Raw genomic sequence first — 23,499 nt, forward strand, 5'->3', positions numbered from 1 at the left:
TGATCATGTGTTAGCTATTATGAATGGTGTGTCAATGGACATGGGAATGCACATGTAGAATCTACACTCTTTACCATCACAATTTCTCCAGCTGCTCCTTCCTTCCTTTTAAAATTTTTGATTTAATTCTTTTTTTAGAAAGAGAACCACCCATCCATCAGTTCAGGCCCAAATGTTCACGATGACCAGGGCTGGGCTAGGCCAGAGTTGGAAGCTAGACATCCAATCCATTTATTCATAATGGTGGGAAGAACCTAACTATGTAACCCATCACCTGCTTCCTCCCAAGGTGCACACTGGAGGAAAGAGGGCAATTGAATGCTGGGACTTGAGAAGTGTTGATACTTGAACGCTGGCACTCTGATATGGGAGGCATGTTTCTCAACTGGCATCCTAAGAACCAGGCAAAATGCCTGTCTCTCTCCAGCCACTCTTCACTGAGCAGCAACCATGTACTAGGTAGTGATGCAACATGTTCATAATTTATGTCCTTTACCCTGACAGTTTTTCTTCATTATATATATATATCAGTGGGGACCATAGCCTTTACTAGAGGAAGGTGATGTTGGATAGCTTATTCTATTCTCCTTAGAGATACTGAATATTTGAAACTTAGATTGTTTCAGCTCAAATTCTATGCTTCTTAGGCATACTTTATGAAATCCATAGGAGACATGGCACAGCCATGAATTCAATAAGTTGTCATTAACCACCTACTGTGCATAAGACACATGAAACTCAAACATCTTTCATATTGGCTGGGGTTGGGCAGTGCCATTTGAGATCTGTAGATTATATGAACAAAACAAAGGGAGACTCAATACAAGGCAATACCCAGCCCATAACCTTCCTCCATGAGAAACAGAACAGAAAAAAACTTCTTCCTCTGACCACCTTACTTCTGCTTCCAGGAAAACTGTGATAATACACTACTCGGTTAGACTAAGATCCTCTACAACTATCTGTGGGAAATTGTTGTAAGACACATGTGAGTTTATGGTTATAATAATATGCTTCATGTCCCTGAAGATGGGCTCAACATGCACAACCTTCAGCGTTAGCCAAACCGCTCACCGAGGAGCTCCTGGCCCTGTTTCTCCATTTTTTTCCAGGCTGGATTTCACTGCTCTAGGGTAAACACTAGCAGCTTTGTTGTCAGAAAAAAATGGCACTCACAGAGATTGTTTATCTGCCTTTCTGATGAAAGAAGACATGGAAATTTAAGAATATGTAGGCTTCCTTTTGCTCAATGGGGGAGGGGGAAGACTGATTTGCAGTCTAACCATGGCATGGACTGCAAATAGGAGCATTCATCTCAGCTCTGCCACTTTGTGCCTGGTGATTTTCCACCTCTGAGCATTCAGTTATTTTTCTTTGCGCATGGACCTCAGTCTTCAGGCTGTGTACCCTGCACCAGGGCTATGATTCTGCTCTGAGAGTGAGGACTTAGGACCACTAAAAAAATTGGGATGCACCACATACATGCAGTAGCACATCAACGAGCTCTCTTCTTACTGCTACTTTTCTACTACCAGATTTATTTGAATTTCTTTTACCAAGCCAGGCTCTAATGCCAGAAGTTGAGAATGAATAAAATTTCCATGCAGAACTAGCTTGTGTTTATTCACCAGATCAAAAGTTATTTGAGAGTAAATCACCTATGTGAAGATTTTCTCTGCAACTCTCCACTCCCTTGCACCTAGAAGAGCTCCAAATTCATCAGGTGTGCAGAATGAAATTTTTTGAGTTAGGAAAGTTTAGGCATACCTCTCTGCACATGGTCCAGGATTTCAACACCACATTCCAGAGGTATTTCTGCTTGTAACACCAGCATCCCAGGTCAGAGTACTAGTTCAGGTCCTGGCTGCTCTGTTTTCCAGTCCAATGTCCTGCTAATGGACCTGAGAAAGCAGTGGACATGGCCCAGGTACTTGCCCCGTGCCACCTCCGTGGGACACTGAGATAGAGTTCATGGATCCTGCCTATGGCCTGGTCCAGCCGTGGCTCTGGTATTCAATTGGAGAGTGAGCCAGTGGATGGAAGATCTATTCATTCTCTCCCCCACCCCCATCTCTGTATGTGTGTGTGTGTGTGTGTGTGTGTGTGTCTGTCTGTCTGTCTGTCTCCTTCTCTCTCTCCCTCTCCCTTCCTCCCTCATTTCTTTTCTTTCACTCTGCATTTCAGATAAATGAATGACTTTTTAAAAAAAGACAATGACTGCCTTATCTTAACCCAATACTTTATCACATTCTTAAGCAATATTGTTGAGAGCATTCAGAGGATGGAGTGTTGGTGAAATGAACTGATAACCCACAACACTAACAACTAGGATCTGTAGGATCTGTTGAGTGATTTCTAAAGACCAACCTTCACAGCCCCAGATTCACAAAGAGTCAATGAAATGGAAAATATTGCCATTGCCATTTAGACCAGATTGTGTGATAAATCTTGATGCTAGCTGTTTACTTGACAGTGGTATCTGTATTTTGATGGATTAGTTAATGTCCTGGGTCTTAAAACCTTAACTAGATCTCTAAAACATATTGATTCCTAGATCTGTGTCAAACTGAAAGGTGATCATTAATGGTAGGCTGTTGTGTATGTGTTTTTGTTAGCTCTATCAGAAGCACAGGTGAAAAGAAATTTGTAGTGTCTATGGTTACAGAAGACAGAGTCAAAATTTTTTTTTTATTTTTAAATGACATTGACACATAAGAATGAGAAGATACAGAAAAATGTAATAGCCTGTATTACAGAAAGTCATTTGAAAGGTGCAGAAAATTTCTGGCTGGTGATGACTCATGTGAGGAAGGAATGAAATTTTAGACAAGCGAAACCTCACATGAACAAATTCTGTAACAAGGCTGCCATAGCAGCAAGGACAACTGAAATCCAGCACCATAACATATAGCAAGAGTATGACTTCTTTCTCTGTGAATGTTATTACAGCTAGGATTTTTTTTAATATTCTTAATGCATTATTATATTCTAAATATATTTATATCTACTAAATAATCCCCATGAAATAGGCACAGTAATATATTCTGAATTGGTTTGGAACATTTGAAATGAATTAATAGTTCAAACTAAATGTTTAACTCCAGAGAATAATTAGAATCATTTTTTGTCCTCTTCATGTTCATAAGTTTTAAAAAACTTGTAGCAATATTCATATACATATTTCACAATCGAGTTTTATTTGTTTTGTTAGGTGACTATGTGGCAAAAGATTATGATCTCCTTTCATAAAAAGGAAAAAGAACTAGGGATATGATTGTGCCAGGATAACTCATTCAGGAAATTCATGCAAGCAACCTCAGGTGAAAAGTCTTGGTGGGAACAAGGCAACTCATTTCAAGAGTTACACTGACAAGGAGAGTGTGACACAGACGCTGGGAAATCTGAAAATCATATTATATGTATAAACCTGGATTATTTATCTAAAGAGTCATAAAAAATTAAAGTCTGCAACTATGTGAAGGTATGTCCTGTAAAGTAGTAAGTCCTGTACTCTAAATCTGCAAATGCCAGAAGCAGGATCAAGGAGAAGTTCCAAGGACAATGAAAGCCATTGATAAGAAACAAATGCGTAATAACAAAAACTTTTTCAGAATGAGACAGGCAGCCTACTAAGGTGGGCTTCCCTACTACATATGTTTTGCAGAGTGCTTTGGGCTTTAGGAGAATCTGTGGTTTGACTCATGAGGTCCTTTCCAACTATAAGGTTTCATGGCCCCATGGTCATGACTTCTGGTGTCAGATTATTATCCAAATATCAATTTGTATGTTTAAGCTCACATCTCCCATGAGAGCCATTCTTGTTCCAATTCCAATGGTCATTATTTACAAACCCTACTTGTGTAAGTATTGAAATATTTGTGCAAATTTTTTTATATCTAGGCAATTAGTAGAATGTATAAATGACTCAAAGCTCCCAGGGATATTTAGGTTCAGCTTCTCTTAATGTTGATAAATACTTCCTTGTTGGGATAGCAATGGATTAACATTGTGGGAAATAGCTAGGTGTTTGTGGGAAATAGAAAAGTGTTTTCAATAATCAATGTACTATCTTCTTTCCATGAGAAAATATGCTTCCTATGAATGTGGAGGGAAATCAAATCACCACAAGGTCCTCTCTTTTTTTTTTCAGTCACTCACTTTTTTATAGTTTAATAACATTTGCATGAAATTTACAAACATTCAAAATAATGCTCTGTGTATTATAGACCTGAATGTTCTACAAGATTGATGAAATGATGCACAGGGAGAAATGCCAAGGGGGAAGAAAAGATAACATAAAAAAATCACAGATACATTTTAAGTCCACCAGACCTCATTCTCTATCTACCTTCCCCAGAGGCAAAACTATTCTGAATTTGATATTTCTTCTTATGTTACTCTTAAATTTTTTACTAACATAAAGAGAATAGATTTCACACATTTCATAGATACAAATCTAAAAGATAACAATATAATTATACTTCCCTCTCTCAATCTCCTCCTTTTCCTTTCTTTCTTTTTTCTTCAATTTTTACAACAATATATTTTCAATTTACTTTATAATCACAGGCTTAATGCACCATTAAACATATTGTCCAACAAGTAAAAGTATGAAGACTTCTGTTCCATCGGAACATAGACAAGGGCTCTAAATGATAATCAAACCATAGGATAACAATTTCATTCCTATACATTTTTAGTGTATTCTGTATTCACTACCACATATCTGAGAAATAATATGATATTTTCTATTGGGGACTGCTTTATTTCACTAAGCATAATGATATTATATTTTATTTAAACCAAATTTGAGAATGACATTGGTGGTAGCTCAAGAAACCTACTTCATTGAATCTCAACTTCACATTATAGACTTGTGGCCAAATAGAATTTGAGAGAAGATTAAGATAATTTTCTCTCAAAAATGCTGTTTTATAGGACTAATAATTAGAGTAATTATTAAAGAAAATACAATGTGATCTTGGCTAACCAGTAGCATAAAGAGTCTTTCTGCCACTGAAGAGATCATGGAATAAATTCTTGTTACTAAGACTGCCAAGTAAGGAGGACTTTAGTACCACCTGTCTTCTTAGGAGGGTTACCTTTTGTTTCCAACCTGGGGTATCAAAGTTGGCTTTATGGAAGAGAAGACATTAGATCTGACCCTCAAAGTATTTGGAGTATAAAACAGATGCTATTCAGCTATAAAAAGAAGGAAACCCTGCCATTTATAAAACATGAATGAACCTGGAGGATATGATGGTGAGTGAATAAAGAAAGACTCAGACAGACAAATATTGCATGATCTCACTTATATGTGGAATCTTAATAGTCAAACACATATACAACAGAGAGTAAGATGGTGATCATCTAAGACAGAGAGAGGTATGAGAAATGGGCGATATGTTGGCCAAAGGATATAAATTGTCAGCTAAAAGATGTGAAAGTTCTAAGAGTTTGGGTGGCACTGTGGTAGACCTGGTTAAGCAATTGCCTGCAGTGCTGGGACCCCTTATGGGATCATGTCCTGGCTGCTCCATTTCCAATCCAGCTCCCTGCTAATGCATTTGGGAAAGCAGAAGAGGGTGCTTTATGTGCTTGGGCCCTGGCACCAACCTGGGAGACCTGGAGGAAGCTCCTGGCTCCTGTCTTTGGAACAGCCCAGCCCTGGCTATTGGAGCTATTTGGGTAGTGAATAAGCAGATAGAAGACTTCTCTCTCTATGTCTCTGTGTATCTCTCTCTGTAGCCCTGCCTTTCAAATAAATAAAATAAATCTTTTTTTAAAAATTTCTAAGAATTAAATATATACTATGGATGGTGATGGTTAATTTTTATTGTGATCTTCCTTACAAAATAAATACACATGTCAAATTGACAATATCCAATCTTTATGAACTAACTATTTTAAATGATGAAATAACATATTTTTAAAACAATAAAATCAGTGCCACTGCTGTGGCTTAGTGGGTTAAGCCACCGCATGTAGTGCTGGCATCAATAATGGGCACCAATTAAGATCCCAGCTAATCCACTTGCTATCCAGCTCCCTGCTAACATTCCTGGGAAAATAGTGGAAAATGGCTGAAGTGCTTTGGCCCCTGCCACCCATGGGGGAGGCCTGGAGGAAGCTCCTGGCTCCTGGCTTTGGGCTTTGGTCTGGTCCAACCCCAGATCTTGAAGATATTTAGGGAGTGAACCAGTGGATAGAAGATACCTCTCTCTCTCTCTGTAACTCTGCCTTTCAAATAAAATAAACAAATAAAAGAATGAAATCAACCATTCCATTGTAAATCAATCTACCCAAATAAGAATGAGACATGACACTGGAATATTCTGAAGTCTGCAGAAAGAACCACCTCAAAATAACATTACAAATGTAAGAGTCAACTGTGATATACCAAATTGCATTTGGGAGCAGATAAAAATAGCAACTGGGCCGGTGCCGTGGCTCACTAGGCTAATCCTCCACCTAGCGGCACTGGCACACCGGGTTCTAGTCCCGGTCGGGGCACCGGATTCTGTCCCGGTGCCCCTCTTCCAGGCCAGCTCTCTGCTGTGGCCTGGGAGTGCAGTGGAGGATGGCCCAAGTGCTTGGGCCCTGCACCCCATGGGAGACCAGGATAAGTACCTGGCTCCTGCCATCGGATCAGCGCGGTGCGCCGGCCGCAGCGCGCCAGCCGCAGCGGCCATTGGAGGGTGAACCAACGGCAAAAAAAGGAAGACCTTTCTCACTGTGTCTCTCTCTCTCAGTGTCCACTCTGCCTGTCAAAAAAAAAAAAAAAAAAGAATAGGAACTGGTATTGAGAAATGCTAGTGTATTTTTTATGCTCTGTAGATGAGAGTATTTAATACTCTCCAGATGAGAGACACGTGGTGGCGAGAAGAGAATAATTTGGTTTTGTTGTATGCATCTTTATGGATGCTGGATAATTTTTCAGAGTTGTATGACTCTTGAATTCTCTATGAATAGCATCTAATTCTTACTGATCCAGGGCTCTGTGTGCCTTCTCTCCTCTCTATGGCCTCTTTCCTCTCCTACACCTTGCAAGCTGGACTTTCAGAGCAATTCTGTTTGGAGCAGAGAGTTATTTATCAACTACCCACTCATTCAGGAATTCAGTGTTGTGCTGGTCAGCTTTCCTGTAGAAACAAACACTCAAAATCTCAGTGGTTTACACCAACAGTTATTTCCCGTATTGGGTTTATGATGCTGCAGGTTGGCTGTGTGTCTGACCCACGGGTGCTCAAGGATCCTGCATCTACCTCTATGGGAAAATGTATGCTCATGTGAGACAGAAGACTGCACTGGGACCTGGCACACTGCTGCTTCTCATTCCATGTGTGCCAGCCAGCCACTGTGGTAGGGCAGTGAGCTGTTCCCCCCTTGTAAAGAAATACTGCCTGTCAGGGAGTGATTAAACTGTGTTCCACAGCCGTATGCCATTCTCCTGGCTAAATGGACCCTAACTCAGTAATCTCATTTTTAAAGATGTAGCAGAATCCCGGCTTGGAACACAAATTCCTTTCTGACAGAACCTGCTGTTCTCTTTCTGGCCTCCTGTCAAAGAAACTGAAGCTTCAAACAGCAGCAGTGACTGCTGTTCCTCCTCCACAGCCACTCTGGGAGGATATCTCTGCTGTTGAGCTTTTGAAAATACCCTGCTATCTGCTTCAAACCCTCTTCACCCTTCTCTTCACTCCATCACAGGGTCGGCTCCCCCATGGACTGGCTTATCCCAGGTGTGCGATGTGCATCCCCACCAACTGGCCTTCTTCCAGCAGTAACAGACCACCCGACCTCTTCCACTGCTCCCATCACAACTACTGGCTGGTGCACCTCATCCTCCAGCAACGTGATGAAAAAACAGCACTGCTTTGCTTCCAGATGTAACAACAGCCCCTCTGACTACAAATTTTGTGTGGCAAATCTGAATTTTAATCCTCACCCTCAGCTGTGCATGAGGGTGTATATATATCTATATCTATATTTATCTATATTTGTATATCTTTATCTATATTTGTATATCTTTATCTATAGATAGATAGATAGATAGATACAGATATAGATATGCACACACTGGGTGCATGCCCAGGAATACAATTTCTGGGTCACATGTGTCCTTTTTTTTTTTGTGCAAAACCTGGCATACTAACAAAAGTCTTCCAGATTAATGATGATGATATATAATTGTACCAGAAATGTAGTATATTTCCTGAAAATCCTTCAATTTTAACCATTGCTGGTGCCGCGGCTCACTAGGCTAATCTTCCACCTTGCGGCGCAGGCACACCGGGTTCTAGTCCCAGTCAGGGCGCCGGATTCTGTCCCAGTTGCTCCTCTTCCAGGCCAGCTCTCTGCTGTGGCCAGGGAGTGCAGTGGAGGATGGCCCAAGTGCTTGGGCCCTGCACCCCATGGGAGACCAGAATAAGTACCTGGCTCCTGCCATCGGATCAGCGCGGTGCGTCGGCCACAGCGCGCCAGCCGCGGCGGCCATTGGAGGATAAACCAACGGCAAAGGAAGACCTTTCTCTCTGTCTCTCTCTCTCACTGTCCACTCTGCCTGTCAAAAAAAAAAATTTAACCATCATGGTGAGTACGTAACGTTATCACTTGCAGTTTTATACTTTCCTGAGGACTAATGATGTTGAGCAACTTTTGATATGAACATTGATCATTTGAATATCACCATTTTGTGAAGTACCTATTCAAGTGCTTTCACATTTTTTACATGTAATGTTTTTCTGACTAGTTGTAGAAATACTTTATGTTATATAGACATGGGGCCTTTGTTGCCTGTGCTTAAAATACTCTGTGACTTACATATTCATTAGATACACAATGTATTTCAGTCAAGATATGTTCAAAACTTTGATGTAGTCCAACTTATCAATCCGTTTTATGTTTTCAAGTTTTTTTTTTTTTTTGTAAAGGGGCCAGCACTGTGGCATAGAGGGTTAAGCCTCCCTCTGCCTGTGGTGCTGGCATCCCATAGGGGCTTCAGTTTGAGTTCTGGCTGTTCCACAATAATGCACCTGAGAATAGCAGCAGAGGATGGCCCAAGTACTTGGGCCCTTGCACTCATGTGGGAGACCTGGAAGAAGCTCCTGTCTCCTGGATTCAGCCTGGCCCAGCCCTGGCCATTGTGGCCATTTGGGAAGTCCACCAATGGATAGAAGATTCTCTCTTCTTCTCTCTGTATCTCTGCTTTTCAAATAAAAATGCTTTTTACAGAGTGTTTGACAAATCTTTTCTTATACCAAGGTCATTGATATTCTCCATTAGAATAGGATTAAATATTTTTTAAATTTATACTTCAAATTTAGATGTAAATATTCATGTGAAGATTATTTTTGTGTGGGTGTTTGTGCATGTACGCATGAGATATAAAATAAGGGCCAAGTTCCATTCTTTCTACATGAACTGTGCGATCACTCAACACTACAGTTAAAAGGGCTGTTCTTTCTTCACTGTTCTGCAGTGGCACTTTAGTCTCCTCTGAGTGTAAGTGTGACTATTTTATTACCTTGTTATAGCTTTCGGATTCTTTTTTTACTCCTGGGAACCTACCCATAATTCCTACTTAATACATCTTTATATTAATTCTTCATTTTTTGTTTGCCAATTTCAACAAAAGCTGTCTGCACATTAATGTTTATTGCAGCTCAATTCACAATAGCTAAGACCTGGAACCAACCCAAATGCTCATCAACAGTAGACTAGATAAAGAAATTATGGGACATGTACTCTATAGAATACTATACAGCAGTCAAAAACAACGAAATCCGGTCATTTGCAACAAGATGGAGGAATTTGGAAAACATCATGCTGAGTGAATTAAGCCAGTCCCAAAGGGACAAAATCATATGTTCTCCCTGATCAGCGACAACTAACTGAGCACCAAAGGGGAAACTTGTTGAAGTGAAATGGACACTATGAGAAACAGTGACTTGATCAGCTCTTGTCCTGACGGTTGATGTACAATGTAATACTTTATCCATTTTAGTATTTTTTTTGTTCTAGTACCATTGGTTGAACTCTGTAATTAACACACAATTATTCTTAGGTGTTTAAATTTTAACTGAAAAGTGATCCTTGTTAGGAATTTGGAAAACATTATGCTGAGTGAAATAAGCCAATCCCAAAGGGACAAATACCACTTGTTCTCCTTGATAGGTGACAACTAACTGAGCACCAAAAAGGAAACCTGTTAAAGTGAAATGAACACTATGAGAAACGGTGACTTGATCAGCCCTCACCCTGACTGTTGACGAGCAACTTAATATGTTATCCCTCTTAGTATTTTGTTTGTTTGTTTGTTCTACTTAATACTTTTGGTTGAATACTGTAATCAATACACAATTCTTCTTAAGTGCTGAAACTTAACTGAAAAGTGATTGCTGTTAAATATAAGAATGAGAATAAGAGAGGGAAGAGATGTGCAATTCAGGACATGCTCAAGCTGACTTACCTCAAACGGTAGAGTTAGAAACATACCAGGGGATTCCAATTCAATCCCATCAAGGTGGCATGTACCAATGCCATCTCACTAGTCCCAGTGATCAATTTCTGTTCACAATTGATCATAATGATAGCACTGAGAACCAAAGGGATCACATAAACAAGAATAGTGTCTGCAAATACTAGCTGATAGAATAAAAAAGGGAGAGAACGATCCAACATGGGAAGTGAGATACATAGCAGACCCATAGAATGGCAGATGTCCTAACAGCACTCTGGCCTCAGAATCAGCCCTTAAGGCATGCAGATCCGGCTGAAATGCCCATGAGAGTATTTCAGGCATGGAAATCCAAGACGCTCTGGGGGAAAAAAAAAAAAAACTAAATGAAAGATCTCCACGAATGAGATCCCAGTGGAAAGAACGGGTCATCAAAGAAGGAGGTACCTTTCTCTGAAGGGAGGAGAGAACTTCCACTTTGACCATGGCCTTGTCTAAATATGATCAGAGTCAGTGAACTCAGGGGGCTTCCATAGCCTTGGCAGCTCATGACAAGAGCCTAGGGTGATTACTGAGGCCATAAACAAGAGTGTCAATTTGTTAAGTCAACAACAGGAGTCACTGTGCACTTACTCCTCATGTAGGATCTTTGTCCTTAGTGTGTTGTACATTGAGATTTAATGCTATAACGAGTACTCAAACAGTATTTTTCACTTTATGTTTCTGTGTGGGAGCAAACTGTTGAAATCTTTAGTTAATGTATGCTAAACTGATCTTCTGTATATAAAGAGAATAGAAAATGAATCTTGATGTGAATGGAAGGGGAGAGGGAGTGGGAAAGGGGAGAGTTGCAGGTGGGAGAGACGTTATGAGGGGGGAAGCCATTGTAATCCATAAGCTGTACTTTGGAAATTTATATTCATTAAATAAAAGTTAAAAAAAAAAAAGATCAGAGTTTGTCAACTCAAGAGGCTTCCATAGCCTTGGTATATGTGCTGCTGAAGCAAGCACATCCACAGCCTTGGAAGCTCAGACAAGAGCCTCAGGTGATTACTGACATCATAAATAAGAGTTTCAATTGGTAAATCAACAATGGGAGTCACTGTGCACTTGCTCCCCATGTAGGACCTCTGTCCTTAATGTGTTGTACTATGAGAATTAACGGTAAAACTTGTCTTCAAACAGTACTTTATACTTTGTGTGTTTGTTGGGTGCAAACTGTTGAAATCTTTACTTAGTATAGAGTTGATCTTCTATGTATAAAAATAATTAAAAATGAGTCTTAATAAAGAATGGCATGGGAGAGGGAGTAGGAGATGGTATGGTTTGCAGGTGGGAGGGTGGTTATGGGGAGAAGAACTGCTATAATCCAAAAGTTGTACTTTCAAAATTTATATTTATTAAATAAAAGTTTTCTGTAAAAAATTCTTCATTTTTAACAATGACTTGTTTATTAAATAAGCCAGGCCAAAAAAAAAAAAAAAAGACAAATAGTGAATGATGTCACTTACATGTGGAATCTGAAGAAGTTGATCTTCTAGAAGCACAGAATAGAATGGTAGGCAACAGGGATTTGGGGTTGAGTAATTGGGAAGATATTTGTCAAAGGATATAAACATTTCAGTTAGATAAGAAGAATCAATGCAAGATATCTACTGTAAACATGGTGACAATAAATAATAACAATGTGATGTATACTTGAAAGTTGCTGAGGGTAGAACTTTTTAAAAGTTTATTTATTTATGAGAGAGAGAGAGAGAGAGAGTAAACTTCCATTCACAGATTCACTCCTCAGGTGCCCACAGCAGCCAGGCTGAAGCTGGGAGCTGGGAATTCAATCTATGTCCCCCACAACGGTGGCAGGAATCTAACTACTTCAGGAGCAGTCACCTGCAGCCTACCAAGGCATGCACTGTCAGGAAGCTGGAATGGGCAGCAGAGCCAGGACTTGAACCCAAGCACACTGACCTAAGATGCCCATGATCCAGCCAGCATCTGAACTGCTGAACCAAATGCTTTCCCCAAGAGTGGATTTTAAATGTTCTCATAGCAAACATGATGATTCACATCCTAATTAGCTTATTTGTTACATCTATAATGTATATATATTGGACATCTATGTTTTCTTCACTATAAATATAGACAGTTGAGGCCAGTACTGTGGCGTGGTTGGTAAAGCCACCACCTGTGACACCAGCATCCCATATGGGTACCGGTTTGTGTTCCAGCTGCTCCATTTCCATTACAGCTCCCTGCTCATGTGCCCGGGAAAGCAGCAGAAGATGGTGCAAGTACTTGAGCTCCTGCACCCATGTGAGAGACCTGTAAGGAGCTCCTAGCTCCAGGCTTCGGATTGGATCAGCTCTGGCCATTGTAGCCATTTGGGGAGTGAACCAGTGGATTTAGGACCTCTCTCTCTCTGTTTCTGCCTCTGACTCTTTCTCTCTTGCGTGCGCGCTTTTCCTCTCAAACAAATAAATAAATATTTAAAAAATTAAATATAGATAAATTTGTCAGTTAAAATTAATTAAAATACATAGAAAAATGTTTTAACTTATTTAAGTGTCCTTTGAAATTCCATAAAACTTTTAAAATGACTTTGGTACTTTTTTCCAACCCTAATAAACATTAAACATTTTGGAATAATTTTAGATTTATGGAAAAGTTGCAAATACAATACACAGATTTCCCATTTAGCTTCCCCTAAAGTTAATATCTCACATAATCATGTTACAGTTGTCAAAAATAGAGAACCAATATTACATTGCTGTTAATTAAGATCCAGAGTTTATTCCACTAGAATTTACAGTGATGCTCTTTTTCTCTCCCCAGTATCCAACCCGGGATACCATACTGCATTGAATCACTGTGGTTGGCTAGTCTTTGATACTTGATTGTATCTCCATGTATCTTTTTTATGGTTTTCTTGATTGTTTCAAGGAGCCCTGGTCAGTTACTTCATAGGATGCTCTTGAAGTTGGCTCTGTCTGATGTTTCTTATGATTAGCCCAAAGTTATGGTTTTTTTAAAAAAGAATTCCACAGAGATTGTTTCCTCCTTTCCATTTCCTATCAAATGTTAAGTGATATCACTAAGAAATCACTGATGATATTAACTTTGATCATTTGGCTAAGTTAGCATCTGTGCTGTTTAGCTACTATGAAGTTACTCGTTCTCCTCTCAGTTCTTTAAGGATAGCAAGTTTCCCCTTTCAGGATTCTGTTGTTTGGACATGACATGAAGTCCTGTCCACATTGAAGATGGAGGGTAGGGTGGACTTCTGGGGGAGTCAGTAGCTATTTATATTTATCTGAAATTCTTCTAGTAAAATTTGCTCCTTATTTCTATTTATTATTTGTTCAATCATTTATATCAATATGGACTCTTCTGTATTTGCCTTATACTTTGGACTGTAACCCAATACTGTACTGTTCATTTTCTTTCAGGTTGGAATCTATTTTTTTTGGCGTAACCCATTCTTTTGCTTTTAAATCATTTTTTTTTTTAAATTCTGGCACTTCAAGTTAATCCTTGACATCCTTTATGGATATCTCTTGCCTCAGTGCAGAGGCCATGACTTCCAATTTATGTTGAATGGCAGTGGTTTTATTGGATTTCCTATAGTTTATTCTGAATTTCAGAGGAGGCACTTATAACATTTTGCCATTAATATTTTGTCAGACTGAAGTTTTCTCCTATTTCTAGTATATTAATAGTTTTTTTTTAAAAAATTATGGATAGATGGTACCAATTTTTGCAATGTTTTCTCTTTCCATGGAGAATTGTATTGATTCTCAAATGTTAAACTAACCTTGATTTCCTTAAAGATCACAATTGGTCATCATATATTTTCCTTTATATCACTATACTACATTTTCTAATGCACTCATTTTGATTTATTTTAAAACCATGCTCATTTTTAAATAACTTCAAATGTTTTAACAATCTTTATTATATTTTATATTTATTTATTTGAAAGGCAGAGAGAGAGAGAGAGATCGTCCATTCATCCATTCATTTGTTAACTACTCCCCAAATGGCCCAAATTCAAATGGCTGTTCTGTGCCAGGCTAGAGCCAGGAGCCAAGAGCCTCTTCCAGGTCTCCGGCATGGGTTCAGAGTCCCAAGTACTTAGGCCACCTTCCACTGCTTTCCCAGGCACATTAGCAGGGAGCTGGATTGGAAGTGGAGCAGCCAGGTCTTGAAACGGCACCCATATGGGATGCCATTATCACAGGCAGCTGCCTAACCCACTATGCCACAACACCAGCCCCTGAATCATGTTCAAGAGAGGAATTTTTCTTCCAAGAGTTTACAGTAGCTTGTGCAAGAAGTCAAGAGTATTTTTCCTTTTATTCTAATACCCTGTTTTCCTTAGCATCATCATTATCTTTACCTTGTAAAATGAATGCACAAGTACTTTCTCTCTTTTCTTCTGAAGAATTTGTATAATATGAGTATCAATTCTCTCCCTATATGATAAAATTCATCAATAAATCAATTTGGACTTGAAGTTTCTTTGTGACAGAATGTTTAGCTACAGATCCAATTTCATAAATAATTAAAGGCTGTGAAAAAAATGATATTTCTTCTGGATTAGCTTTAACAAATCATGTTTCTCAAAAATTTTGACAGAAAGTTGCAATATTTACTAGTTATGTTTTAAAATAACTGTAGTATCTATGGTCATTTTTCATTACTAATGTTTGCTATGTATTATTTGTTTTTTTTTTTTCTTTTCGTGATGTTTATTTATTTGTTTGAAAGGCTGAGTGACAGAGACAGAGACAGAGAAGCCTCCCAGGGATTGGGCCAGGCCAGAGCCAGGAATTCTATCCCAGTCTCCCACGTGGGCGACAGAGACCCAAGTTCTTTATTTGTCATCTGCTACTTCCCAGGTGTGCATTAGCAGAACGCAGTATAGCCTCACCTCGATCAGGAGCTCTAGTATGGGATGTGGGTATTCCAAGCTCAGCTTAACCCACTGAACCACAGCGCCCACCCCTATTTCTTTAATACATCTTATATAATTATTTATAATGTATATTCAAATCATAATTATTTCATAAAGTACATAAAATACACACAATATATATTATATATACAAATACATATATGAAAGAGAAAAGTGCAAGAATAATGTAATAAACCACCATTAACCTATCACCCAGCTTCAGAAACTATGAACTCACTCAATAGCAAAAAACAAGTAATCTGATTTTAAAATGGATGAATGATCTGAATAGACATTTCCCAAAAGAAGACATATAAATGCCGAAAGTTGTATGAAAAAATGCTCAACATCAGCCATTAGGGAAATGCAAGCCAAAGCCAAAATGTGATATAATCTCTCTCCAGTTAGAATGACTATCATGAAATGGATGAAAAAAAATGCTGGAAAAGATGTTTAGAAAGGGAAAATCTTATACTTTGTTGATGGGAATGCAAATTAGCATACTTGTAATGGAAAACAAAACAAACAAAAAAAACTAAACTAAAAACAGCTCTACCACATTATCTATCAATCCCACTACTGAGAATATATCTAAAGGAAAGGCAATCAGTATGCCAAAGAGATCGCTGTATTCTCACATTTACTGTGACTCTATTCACCACAGGCAATCTATAGTATCAATCTAGGTATCACTGGAGGATGAACGGATGAAGAAAATATATTATTTATACACAATGGGATATTGTTCAACCATAAACCAAGAGAATGAAATCCTGTCATTTGGGGCAATGTGAGTGAGTCTGCCAAGTGAAAGAAGCCAGGTATGGAAAGACAAATACTGCAAGTTCTCACTCACACATGGAAGCTAAAAAAAGTATGTTCTTAAAACTGCCTATATGAAATACATGATATCTGTTCTCTTTACATAAATAATTAAATAAACTTGTTTTAAAAAATCGATCTCATAATAGAAATGAGAATAGTGACCGCCAGAAGCTGGAAAGCAAATAGGGAAGAGGATATTGAGGGTGGAAGCCCTGTACCAAAACAAAGTCAGATAAGAGGAATAAGTCCTAGCCTTTAGAGCGCACTGGGGTGTCTGCAGTTAACAATTTACTGTTCTAAAACAGCCAAAGGGAGTATTTTAAATGTTCCCACATGTACGAAACAATACATGTTTGGGGCATTGGAAATGTTTATTTCCCTGATTTGACCATTACACTTTGTATGCCTGTCTCAAAATCTCACCCTGTACCCACAACAATGAACAGTCAACACATGTTAATTAAAAAATGCAACAATTATGAAATAAAACCCAGGCATTTTGTCTACATCAGAAATAATATTTATGTGAACATACCTAAAATATTTTAAACTAACTTACAAATATATTTTCAAATGTTTATTGGCAATTTAGTTCATGCAGCTGAAAATTGCCTTCTTCTATTGAGTCACTTTTCTATTTATACTAATTTTTAAGAGTTTTACTATAGGGGTTTTGTCATTGGTTTTGTTTCTTGTGTTTTTAATTACATTTTTATTAAAAATTATTATTTATGAGCTACAGCACAACATTTCAGTGTATGTATACAATGTGTACTGATAAAATCAAGGTCATCAATATTTCCTCCTCTTGATATTACTTTGTGATTGGAACATCTGATTAACCCATTTTGAGTCCATTTGATTTAACATGACCCACTAAATAGACTGCTCAAAATAACATCTCCCACGTCTTTCCAAACTCTGTTCCCCTACTTGCTTCATTTTTCTCCATGGCACTTACTGAAACCTGAGGTTTATTAACACATTACTCAGCTATTTATTATTATCTGTCTGTCTTAGGGGGAAAATTGCATTGTTTGGTTTTTATTTCCTATAGCTTTCTTAGTCACTAGAATAGTATCTGTTATATTCAATAAGGATTTGACAGATTAACTAAATTATTTTTAGGAAATTGATATATATTCTAGATATATTAATCTGATTATGAGAAGTTCTTGTAAGTAATATATTATATATGTTTCCCTGTTGGTTTAGAATGCCTTTTGGTGTTCAGATGTGTTTTATTTTAATGTTGTCAAATTAATAAATATTTTTATTAATATTGTCTACTTCAGTAGATCTGTACTTATCCTGAAACCATATCACATGTCCTTCTAAGGAAATATTTAATTTTGCAGTCACATTTGGGTTTTTGTTCAATCCAAAACATTAATCTTTTATTGATCCTATTTCTTCCTGGTTGGCCCTGGCTGTTGAATCTCTGTTTCTGGGAAAAGCTGGGCACCAATATGATGGACACTCAGAAAGCCTTGGGGAGAGGCCTATACGTAAAGGAATCAAGTTCTCAGAACCTACTTCCCAGCAATGCAAGTAAACTACTTTGGAGGTGTATTCTCCAGCTCCTGTCGATTCTTCCAATGACGGAAGCTCACCCAAAACATCTGCCTGCAGCTTCATGAGAACTCCAAGCCAGTGTTACACAACCAAATGCTCCCAAATTTTTCACTTTCTCCAAATGAGAGACAATAAAATATTAGTATTTTTGAAATCACCAAGTTTGGAGTGACCTATTAGACAACAATAAATTACTAATACAAATATGTTTTATTATTATGAATATAATTGTGACTAATGATATAAATATATTTTAAATATTCATATAAATCAATCTTTTTTATAATTTTGAGTTGCATTACATTAAGTTTTAGAAGTTAAATAACAGTGTCTATATATCTTTTTGGAAAATTGTCATATCTATAGCACATAGTCAAGACTTAAAAATGTCCCATGAATGACATATACATATAATAACACATATTTTCTAATTATGTCCTGCAAAGTTAAATATTAATGCATCTGAAAATAGGCAAGCACTGTAATTACTTGTCCATTTCTTGTAATTATGATTATATATAGTTTACACTTTTGTAATTAGTTGTGAACAAGCTTAAAATTACCGTCTATTTCTCCTGAGTTATATAATTTTCCCTCATATACTGAATGCACTTATTCCTAATGATACTTTTCACCTTATGGTTTGTTTTTCTTGATGTTAACAAGATCATACTGACTTTCTTTTGTTTAGAAAATATCTGCTATATATTTTCAGTCATTTTATATTAATATTTCTGTTTCCTTATCTTATATGCGTGTTTGCTTTTGATATTTTTCTCTCATAAACTATTTCTTTTTTACTATTTTAATTTTTATTAATAAAATAGAAACTTTAACTCATGCAGCTGAATGGATCTTTTATCTAATCTGATCATATGCTAGAGATGCAATTCTTCATACAAGGGTTCAGTTGTAACCGCACATTTGCCAGTTCCATCAAAAACTGCAGACTGACATCTCTATGAAGTGTACTGAGTGAGCATGCTGGCAACTCCACTGCATTTATCACGATTGTGAGGCAAGAACCAACTGTCATAAAATATTTCCACATTTCCTTTATTCACCTCCCTTTTACCTCATTGGTGAAGGAGAGAGACCTCCCTGAGGCTATAAAGACAGAACATTAGATATCCAGTGCTGAATAGATCAGCTCACAGCAGTCAATCTTCAGCATGCACTCAGCAGAGGGAGGAAGATGTTGCATCATGTGGGACCACATGAGGGTTGCACGTGGGAGCAGAGTTAACAAGCAGAGGGCATGGGAGGAAGACTTCGAAGTAACAAGAAGATGATGTGGTCCCTGTGCCCTGTGCCCTGAGCCTGCAACCTGTATTAAGAAATACTGTTGGCCGGTGCCGCGGCTCAATAGGCTAATCCTCCGCCTTGTGGTGCCAACACACCAGGTTCTAGTCCTGGTCGGGGCGCCGGATTCTGTCCTGGTTGCTCCTCTTCCAGGCCAGCTCTCTGCTGTGGCCCGGGAAGGCAATGGAGGATGGCCCAAGTCCTTGGGCCCTGCACCCCATGGGAGACCAGGAGAAGCACCTGGTTCCTGGCTTTGGATCAGTGTGGTGTGCCGGCCGCGGCGGCCATTGGAGGGTGAACCAACGGCAAAGGAAGACCTTTCTCTCTGTCTCTCTCTCACTGTCCACTCTGCCTGTCAAAAAAAAAAAAAAAAAAAAAAAAAAAAAAGAAATACTGTCAAGGGACCCTGCCATAGAAGCAGACTTTGAGGTGGGATAGCTTTTAGTTTGGCTATTCAACACCCTTCCCCCAGAGTTTAGATATAAAGTTGCCACATAATATTAATTTTTGGCCTTACATCAAACATAGTTGTTGTGTTTAAACTTATTTTAATGACATATTTAGATTTATCTCAGTAATTTTATTTTATGTGATATATTGCCATCACTTTTCTCAGATGTTTTAATATATTATTAGTTATACTTCCTATTTCACAATATTTGAATTTGTTTCACATTTTAATATTATAGTTAAATATACAGTCTTAGAACAAGCAGTAAGCCAAAATAATTTGAGGATATTAAAACTCATGAACTCTTCCAACATCCATGTTTTTCACATCTAGTGTCTTAGCTCCACCTGATTTTCATAGCCCCAAATAATTGTTGCTACTATTAAGATTGCTATTATGGCTGGCACCGCGGCTCAACAGGCTAATCCTCCACCTGTGGCACTGGCACCCTGGGTTCTAGTCCTGGTCGGGGTGCCGGGTTGTTCCTCTTCCAGTCCAGCTCTCTGCTGTGACCCAGGAAGGCAGTGGAGGATGGCCCAAGTCCTTGGGCCCTGCACCCGCATGGGAGACCAGGAGAAGCACCTGGCTCCTGGTTTAGGATCAGTGCGGTGTGCCGGCCACAGCGGCCATTGGAGGGTGAACCAATGGAAAAGGAAGACCTCTCTCTCTGTCTCTTTCTCTCACTGTCCACTCTGCCTGTCAAAAAAAAAAAAAGATTGCTATTATTAAGATTGCTATCATTATTATGTAAGTATATCCAATCCTGTTAGTATAGACGTATCTGAAACCTAGGCAGAAGGCTATTATGTTGTCTTCTCCTGGATGCCTGTGGCAGATACAATGAGATCCATCCTTACATCTCATCAGGAGTAAAGTTTTTACTGCCTTTGGCACTGACAATGTGACCAGCAGACAGCTCTCAGCTGCCAGCCCTCTTTTAACCTTATCCGATCGCCCAGGCCATGCAACCTTCCCTGATTCACTTGGAGTTCCGAAGACTCCATCTCAGTCTGCAGAACTCCCTTCTGGGTTGGCTGAGTTTTGATGTCTCCCACTGCCTCTTCCTACCTTCTCCCCACTAGCTGTAGGCATAGATTCCCAGAAACTGTTTCACCACCCCAGAACCTGGTATCAGGGAGATAGGCTCGTGTTGTTCCTGTGAGCCTCTGGGAGGTTGCATGTTTTCCTACCCTCTTACTAGGGAGAGAGGAGAGTATCAGCATAGAGGGTAGATTTACCATGAATCTAGGTATAATTTCTACCTGATGTAGCCCAAAGCACTACTTCCTGTTGTGGGGTTCTTTCATATGCTTGCAGTGCTAGTTTGTAGCTTCCTCTTAAACTGTAGTATTTGGAATTTGTGTTATTTTGCTGGAAGCTCAGCTATGCATTTAAAAAACATGTTTTCTACAGTATCCCACATTGCTAAATGTTCTGCCTTGGGAACATATTCAATTGTCCATTGCTATTGGTAGAAATGGATGTCTTATCATTTAGAAATAATACAAGCATTTGCCTATGCACTGGTTTCTTAAGGATTTGGTTGATAAGATTCATTCTTTCAGAATTTAAGGTTTTCAGACCTCAGTTCCTGTAACTATGGAAAACACTTCAAGCACAGACACTTGTTGGCAAGACCTGAGAGGCTCATATGCCCAACTCAAAGAGATATGATTAAATGAACACATTATCTAGGAAATAAAAGAGGTCTTTTGGCTTCCTTTCATTAAGAAAGTTCCATTCAAGTATATGTTTCAAATATTTTTTTTCAAATCCTATAACTCCAGAATGTAGCTAAGGACCTGGAAACTGAGGGTTCAAATTATGTATGTAACAAGTGATTCTCAAAATTCTGTATTTTCTTACAACAAGTGAAAGGGAGAAATGCCAAGTTTGAATCAAATAGAATAAGTTAGGTCTGTTTTTTTTTTTCCTGTTATGTAAAAGTAAGAGCATGACAGAGAGCACCAGGGTATTATCAGCTGTGGGACGCCAGGTTATCAGTGGGGAACTTGAACCATTGCAAATAGAAAGATATAATGATTAAGACTCGTTTCTGCCTCAGCCTTGGAACAACTCAGAAGTAATTGCTTGTATCCTAGTAAGAAAGTTTCCTAGACTTTCTCCATGAATAATGAGTGTCTTATCAACTCATGTGAGTGACATTTTCCAAGTGGGCCATAGAACATTATTTAGACAAACAAAAGAATTGGAAATAATAGTCCCATTAATTACTGTACTGCACAATGAATATCTTTCTCTGCCTACTGAAGAATGTCTTGGCAGCAAAGATTTTTGTTTTGCACCAAGAGATGTGTTATACTAAGAAATTATACTGGGATACCTGCAAATTCTTATCATCCTATTCCAAAATGGGCTTACTTTACAGTAAAAATGCTCATATTTTAAGAATTAAACTTTAAATTTATTTCAAGTAGTACTAAGCAGTCATCTCCACCTACTCTTCAATGAAGAAGAGGAACAAGAGGGGCCAGCGTTGTGGTGTAGTCGGTTAAAGCCCCGACCTGCAGTGTCAGCATCCCATATGGTGCCAATTCAAGCCCCAGCTTCTCCACTTCAGATCCAGACCCCTGCTAATGCACCTAGGAAAGCAGCAGAGAATGGCCCACTTGTTTGGGCCCCTGTACCTGCAAGGGAGAACCAGAAGAAGCTCCTGGCTCCTGGCTTTGGGTCGTCACAGCTCTGGCAACAGCCATTTGGAGAGTGAATCAGTGGATGGAGGATATCTCTCTGTGTGTGTTTCTACCCCTCTCTGTAACTCTGCCTTTCAAATAAGTAAAATAAATCTTTAAAAAAGAAAAGAAGATGAACAAGAGACTTAAAGTCTTCAAGATGAAAGAGTTATTAGAGGCCACTGAAGGAAGACCTCTACCTAGTGTGGCTGCTGACACATGGGGAAGTGTGTGCTTGGGAGAATGAAGGTGTGGATGTTTTAAGACTGAGGTCATCATTCCTCATCTTTCTATGCCCTTAATCCAACATTAACTTCAATAAATCTCTTTGCTTATCTTTCTTGAGCTGTGTTTTTTTTTTTCAGCTTTACCAAGTAACAAAGGGATTCCTACTAAATCCTTAATGTCTGCTAATACCTTGAGCTGATACCACTTTCCTGAAGAATGTTCAAAGGAAATGCAGACTTTGTTTTTAATTTGAAAGAGATCTTTGGGGCATTGTGTAGGTTATTGCATAGGAGCAGAGAGATGTTTTGGTTTGATGCTTTTTTTCAAAGCTCCTAAAGTTAAAAAGCTTGTAATCTACTTTTGAAGTTAGCCCCAATGTGGTCAACAGATGGACCACCACGACTGGTATCCCACAAAAGTTCTCTTTCTTATCATCTACTGGTTATTTGAATCCTCCTTTCTTGGGAAGAAGATTGAACATCTTTAATGAGCACACAATCAGTTTATATTAAGCAAAAATAACCTAAGAATTTTTAAAAGCTGGTCTTGGCATCTTTTGTAATACTGGGAATAATGTTGAGTATTCACAAATTACAAACAAGCCTTGGTGTTCACTACAGCATTGCAGAAAACAGGCTAAATCATGAATTTTTTTTTCTTGCAAACTCTACCAAGTTTCAGGAATGGGGGACATAAACACCAGAGACCTGAGAACAGATTGTGATAGGCAGCCTCCTGGATGGCCCATGTTTATTCCCACCTCTTGATGTTATCCACTGCCCAGAGGAGCTTCTCCTGGTGACTCGGTTCCAACATACAGGAGGCAGCAAAAGTAATGCAGTATCACTTCTGAGATCAGGAAAACAACTTGCTCTATCAAGAGCTTTATCATGGAGCGGCCCATATAACAAGGAAGTGAGGGTACAGTTAGCCAATAATCAGCAAGAGAAAACCTTAGTCCAGCAATCTAGAGTGGACTGAATGCTGCCATAAGCCACCTAACTGAGTTTGG

Source organism: Oryctolagus cuniculus, chromosome 12 (assembly GCF_964237555.1).
Source record: "Oryctolagus cuniculus chromosome 12, mOryCun1.1, whole genome shotgun sequence".
Lineage (NCBI taxonomy): Eukaryota > Metazoa > Chordata > Mammalia > Lagomorpha > Leporidae > Oryctolagus > Oryctolagus cuniculus.